At 38.4% G+C, this 6,274-nt stretch overlaps 1 pseudogene; it reads right to left on the reverse strand.

Moving 5' to 3' along the window:
* Positions 1 to 3,543: 3,543 nt before the first annotated feature.
* Positions 3,544 to 3,956, reverse strand: LOC121495220 (annotated as a pseudogene).
* Between the last annotated feature and the right edge of the window lie 2,318 nt (positions 3,957 to 6,274).

Consider the following 6,274-nt stretch of genomic DNA (forward strand, 5'->3'; position numbering starts at 1 on the left):
AAGAAAGTGGTCCAGTTTCATTCATTGCAAGTTGTCCAGTTTTCCCAACACTGTTGAAAAGATTGTCTTTTTCCCATTGCATATTCTTGTTTTCTTTGTTGAAGATTAATTAACTGTATCATTGTGGGTTTATTTTGGGGCTTTCTATTTTGTTCTACTGATCTATGTGTCTATTTTTGTGACCATATCATACTGTTTTGATTACTATAGTTTTGTAATTGAACTTAAATCCTGGAATTGTGATACCTCTAGTTTTACTCTTCTTTTTCAAGATTGCTTTAGCTATTTGGAGTCTTTTGTGTTCCACAAAAATTTTAGGATTGTTTATTCTAGTTCTGTGAAAAATGCTTTTGGTATTCTGATAGGAATTGTACTGTATCTGCAGATTGCTCTAGGCAGTATAGACATTTTAACAATATTTCTTCCTCCAATCCATGAGTATGGAATGTCTTTTCATTTATTTGTATAATCTGCAATTTCTTTCATCAATATTTCATAGTTTTCAGATTGCATGTCTTTCATTTCTTTAGTTTATTCCTAACTTATTATTTTGGATATAATTATAAATGGGAATAAAAATTCTCTTTCTGATGCTTCATTATTAGTGTATAGAAATGCAACAGATTTCTGTACATTGATTTTATATCCTGCAAACTTACTGAATTCATTTATCAGTTCTAGTAGGTTTTTTTGGGTGGATTTTTTTTTTTAAGATTTTATTTATTTATTCATGAGAGGCACAGAGAGAGAGAGAGAGGCAGAGACACAGGCAGAGGGAGAAGCTCCTCCATGCGAGGAGCCTGATGTGGGACTCGATCCCAGGTCTCCAGGATCACACCCTGGGCTGAAGGCGGTTCTAAACCACTGAGCCACCCGGGCTGCCCTGGTGGATTCTTTAGGATTTTCTATAGACTATCACGTCATCTGCAAATATGGGAAATTTTACTTCATTCTTACCAATTTGAATACCTTTTATTACTTTTATTTTGTCTGGTTCCTAATACTATACTGATTAAAAAATGGTGAGACTGCACATCTCTGCCTTGTTCTTGACTTTAGAGGAAAACCTCTCAGTTTTTTTTTTTTCCCCCCATTGAAGATGATGTTCACTGTAGGTTTTCCATTTAAGGCCTTTATTATATTGAGTTATGTTTCTTCTAAAAGGAACCAAATTGATGTTTTTGTTTTGTTTTGTTTTATTTATCATGAATGGATGTTGTACTTTGTCAAATGCTTTTTCTGCATCTATTGAAATGATCATGTGGTTTTTATCCTTTGTCTTAGTGATATATCACATTGATTGATTTGTGATTATTGAACTACCCTTGCAGTCAGAGAATAGATCCCATTTGATCATGGTGAATGATTTTTTTTTAAGGTATCGTTCGATTCAGTTTGCCAATATTTTGTTAAGGATTTTTACATCTATGTTCATCAGAGATATTGGCCGGTGGTTCTCTTTTTTTGTGGCATTTTTATCTGGTTTTAGTATTAGGGTAATGCTGGCCTCCTAGAATGAATTTAGAAGTTTTCCTTCCTCTTCTATTTTCTGGAAAAGATTGAAAAGAATAGGTATTAAACGTCTTCAAATGTTTGATAGAACTCACCTGGGAAGCCATCTGGTCCTGGACTTTCATTTGTTGGGAGTTTTTGATTACTGATTCAATTTCATTGCTAGTTATCAGTCCATCCAAATTTTCTCTTTTTATTAATTTTTGGGAAGTTATATGTTTCTAGGAAGTTATCCACTTCTTCTAGTTTGTCCAATTTTTTGGCATATAATTTTTCATAATATTCTCTTAAACTTGTTTGTATTTCTGTGCTATTTTTATTTTTTCCTCTTTCATTTGTGTTTTTATTTGTGTTCTCTCTCTCTCTTTGAGTCTGGCTAGATGATTATCAATTTTGTTAATCTTTTCAAATAACCAGCTCCTGGTTTCATCGATCTTCATTAATCAGCATAGTACTAGAAGTCCTAGCCACAGCAACCAGACAAAAAAAAAAGGGGGGGGCGATAAAAAGTATTCAAATAGGTATTTATTGTTTGTTGTTTTTATTGTTGTTTTAGTTTCTCTTTTTTTAAAGATTTTATTTATTTATTCATGAGAGACAGAGGGAGAGGCAGAGACATAGGCAGAGGGAGAAGCAGGCTCCTCACAGAGTGGGACTCAATCCCCAGGCCCTGGGATCATGCCCTGAGCTGAAGACAAATGCTCAACTGCTAAGCCACCCACACATGCTTTGTTTTAGTTTCTATATCACATATTTCTTTTTTTCTTTAAGATTTTATTTATTTATTCATGATAGACATAGAGAGAGAGATAGAGAGGGGCAGAGACACAAGCAGAGGGAGAAGCAGGCTCCATGCATCAGGAGCCCAACATGGGACTCGATCCCAGGACTCCAGAACCATGCCCTGGGCCAAAGGCAGGCGCTAAACCGCTGAGCCACCCAGGGATTCCCTATATCACATATTTCTGCTGTAATTTTTATTATTCCTTTCTTTCTACCTGTTTGGGCTTTTTTATTTCTTTCATTATCAGTAGTTTTTTATTATTTGTTCTTCTTGGAGATTTTTGTATTTTTAAACATTTTGTCTACGAATATATTTTCTCAAGTACTTAGACAAAAGCACATATCTACTTTGATTATGATCAACAAAGGTAATGAACTTATTATTTACCTGACGAAGTCACTATAGTTTGCATTGGATATTTTAAAACAACATATTTATTATTAGCTTCTGAAGTTTTAATATAGATATGATTTCTGATAGGCTTTTACAAATACGGAAAGTAGCTTTCAGGCCCTCTTCTTTTAAGGATCTTTGGAGATTCATAAGAACTACCAGATTTGAAGACTGTAGTTACCATCCAATGAGGATGAAAATTCAGTGACTTCCCCAAAATAATTAACATTAAATTACAAGTCCTGATTATTATTTACTTTGTCACAAAATGCTCCATTTTTTAAAAAGACAGAAAAAGCATTTTTTTTTGTATTTAAATAAGCCTTTTAAAATATAAAGTAAGACCACAAAGCAGTGTGACAGGTTTTCTTCTGTCACTTTTAAACTCTAGAGAAATCCTCAGAACCTTAGAAGTGGCATGGAAATAATCTTCATTTACAATCAGGATAAACTGCATCCAGCCAGAAGTCAAGGGGCCTTGGTTCTAGCTGCCATCCTGTATGATGTGACCTGAAAAGGTCTCTCAACTTCTGGAAGCCCCACCACAGGATGAAGGGACTGACTAATGTCATTCTTGAAGATCTCTTCCAGCTGTTACTGTGTAACGTGATAAAATTGGACTAATCTTCCAAGATGTTTGGGGTCAGGGATGTTAGAATCTGAACTGAAATACATTACTTTTAAAATTCCTGCTTTTTTGAGTCCTATTCTTAATTTTTTTCTTTTTCTTTCTTTTTTTTTTTTCTTGTTCTTCCACACCCTGAAATTTATTTTCCTACTTAACAGCCTTTTCACTGATAGCAATTAAAAAGCTTCTCAAGGATGTATTTCTCAAAATTTGCTTTTATTTTTTTCTAGACCTGTTGCTTTAATTTCTCCAAGATCTCTTCAGTGGTTGTGAATGCTAATAGCTTCACCACTTTTTTACGAGATTCACCACCCTCATCCAAAACCACTTTACTCTTCCTAGCTCCAGGACCTTGGACAGGTACCGACAGAGCTTGGCGTGAGCGTCTCCTTCCAAAGTGGGGGCTGAGATGGCCACACTCACAGCTTCGGCTCTCACGTCTGTCACAAGGTTTTGTTTGGACCTGGGTTTGGTGTGGATGGCTTTGGTGACACCACCTCTGGGGTCCACCGCCACAGGACCTAAGCCAGGAGGTGGCCTCTCTGGCTCCTGGCTCTTGCCCTTGTTCTTTGCCCCAGCTTCCTTGAACATCTCGGCACCTAAGGGGGAGCCGATGGGAGGCTCTGGCCCTCGCCCCATGTCCCTACTGCGCCCTGAGTCCCTACCCGAGCTGCCTCAGCCCACCTCCCAGCCACAGCTTCCCTGCCTGGAAGCTGGTCGGGGGCTGGTTTGGGCATTTGGTTGTTTTTCCAGCTCTTTTAGGTGTAAAGTTCAGTTATTTGTTTGTGATTTTTCTTGCTTCTTGATGTAGGCCTGTATTGTTATAAACTTGTCTCTGATAACCCCTTTTGCTGCATCTTAAAGATTTTGGACTATTGTGCTTCCATTTTTATTTGTTTTCATGTAATTTTTTTATTTCTTCTTTGACTTCTTGGTTAACCTATTCATTTAGTAGCATGTTATTTAATTTTAATTATTGCATGTCTGGTTGTGGATAACCTTGGATTGATTTTATTGAAAGATCTGTGCCTCCTGGTTATGTATTTCTGTTTCCTTCCCCAGATTCAGGAAGTTTTCAGTTATTATTTCTTCAAATATATGTTCTGCCCCCTTTTCTCTCTTTCCCTCTTTTGAGATCTCTATAATTCAAGTATTATACTTGATAGAGTGACTGTTACCCTAAGACTATCCCATTTTGTGTGTGTATATATATATATATATATATATATATATATATATATATATATTTTTTTTTTTCTTTTCCCAGATGTTCAGTTCAATTACTTTGCATTGCTTTGTCTTCCAGGTCGCTGTTTCACTCTTCTGCTTCCTCTTGTCTGCTATTTATTCCATCTAGTGTATTTTTAATTTTGTTTATTGCGTTCTTCATTTCTGATTGTTTTTTCTCTCTTTGTTAAAGGTCTCACTGATATCTTCCATTTTCTTCTCAAGTCAAGAATTTTTATGATCATTACTTTAAATTCTCTATCAAGTTCATTATTTATATCCATTTCATTTAGCTTTCTTACTGTGGGTTTGTCCTGTCCTTTCATTTGAGACATATTCCTCTCTCTCCTCATTTTTTCTACCTCTCTAAGTCAGTTTCTCTGTGTTAAGAAAGTCAACTTCATCTTCTGCTCTTGAAAATAATAGCCTTATGAAGAGGTCCTGTGGTGCCCTGGAGTGCAATGTCCCCTGTTCACCAGAACCTGGTGCTTCAGGGGTGTCTCCTGTGGGCGTTGCATACACCCTGCTGTTTTATCTTGGCTACTTTTTTCCTTCAGACTACTCATCTACAGTGACTCTCTTTGCCTACGGTGGGCAGGGTTTGGTCCCTGTGTTGTTAGTGGACCATTCTGGAGCCTCCTTGGACTTGAGTTAGTCAGTCTAGGCTTTTGCTAGAGGTGCAGTAGCATCAAACTGCAGGATACTTTTCTTGTATTGTCACCAGAAAAATTTTCATTTGTGCATGGGGCTTATAATTACCAACTCTCTGTCCCCAGCTTGCTGCAGGGGCTTCAGTCTGAGTGGTGTGTATGGTTATCTTTCCAAGACAAGAGTCACTTTGGAGTGGTGCTGACCCTTGTCAAGTTCCTGGCACACACATTTAAACTTGTGGCCCCAGTTTAAATGGCCTTTAGCCAAGAGCATATTGGAAGGGGGGTGGTACACAGTGCCTGAAAGATTTCACACTGATGAGAGGGGACCTGCAGCCATCGTGGGACCAGCTTTCAAGGACCAGTAACAGTTTTAACAGGGTACATGCTGGTCTGCTGCAAAAAGAGATATGCTGCTGCTGCTGCCAGAATCAGGGCCAGCCAAGGCAGATCTGTATGGTGTGTGCAGTTTTAAGAAACTGGAGGCTGAACTTCCACAGGTAGGGCCTGCTGCTGTTGCCTAGAACGAAGGCCCTCAAAGCACATGGGTCAGGAGACCTGGGTGGGCACGGTTTATGCTGGTGTTCTGGGGTGGAGACCTGCAGTGCAGGGACTGAGGCAAGCGTGACTGGAAAGGGTGAATCCGCTGAAGTATGGGACAGTGGGAGTATGGGGTTTGGTTTAAGCTAGTTAGGTAGTGAATGTGAGTGCTAGGCTGGTTCCTACAGGTGGTTGGGGATGTTTATGCTGGGGGTGGGAAAGGGAAATGGTGTTTGCCAACTTCCCTGTTCCTAGAGGAGTCTTCCAGTGATCTCTGTTCCTCCGAGATGCATAAACAACTCTTTCTTTTGCATGCCCCAGGTGCTTTTCAAACTGATGCTTCTGAGCTGTTATCTCCTCAGGCTGTTTGTTGTGCTTTCTCTTTAAGTGTGAGGACTCAGTTTCTTATCACCCTCCAGGCTCTCCTGAAACCAAGCCTGCTGATTTTTAATATTCTAGGCTTTAAGTCACACAAGTTCTAAGAATTCATCAAATTCAGCCTCTCTAATTTTCAAAGCAAATATTATGGGGATTTGTCTT

Source organism: Vulpes lagopus, chromosome 7 (assembly GCF_018345385.1).
Source record: "Vulpes lagopus strain Blue_001 chromosome 7, ASM1834538v1, whole genome shotgun sequence".
Classification (NCBI taxonomy): Eukaryota; Metazoa; Chordata; class Mammalia; order Carnivora; family Canidae; genus Vulpes; species Vulpes lagopus.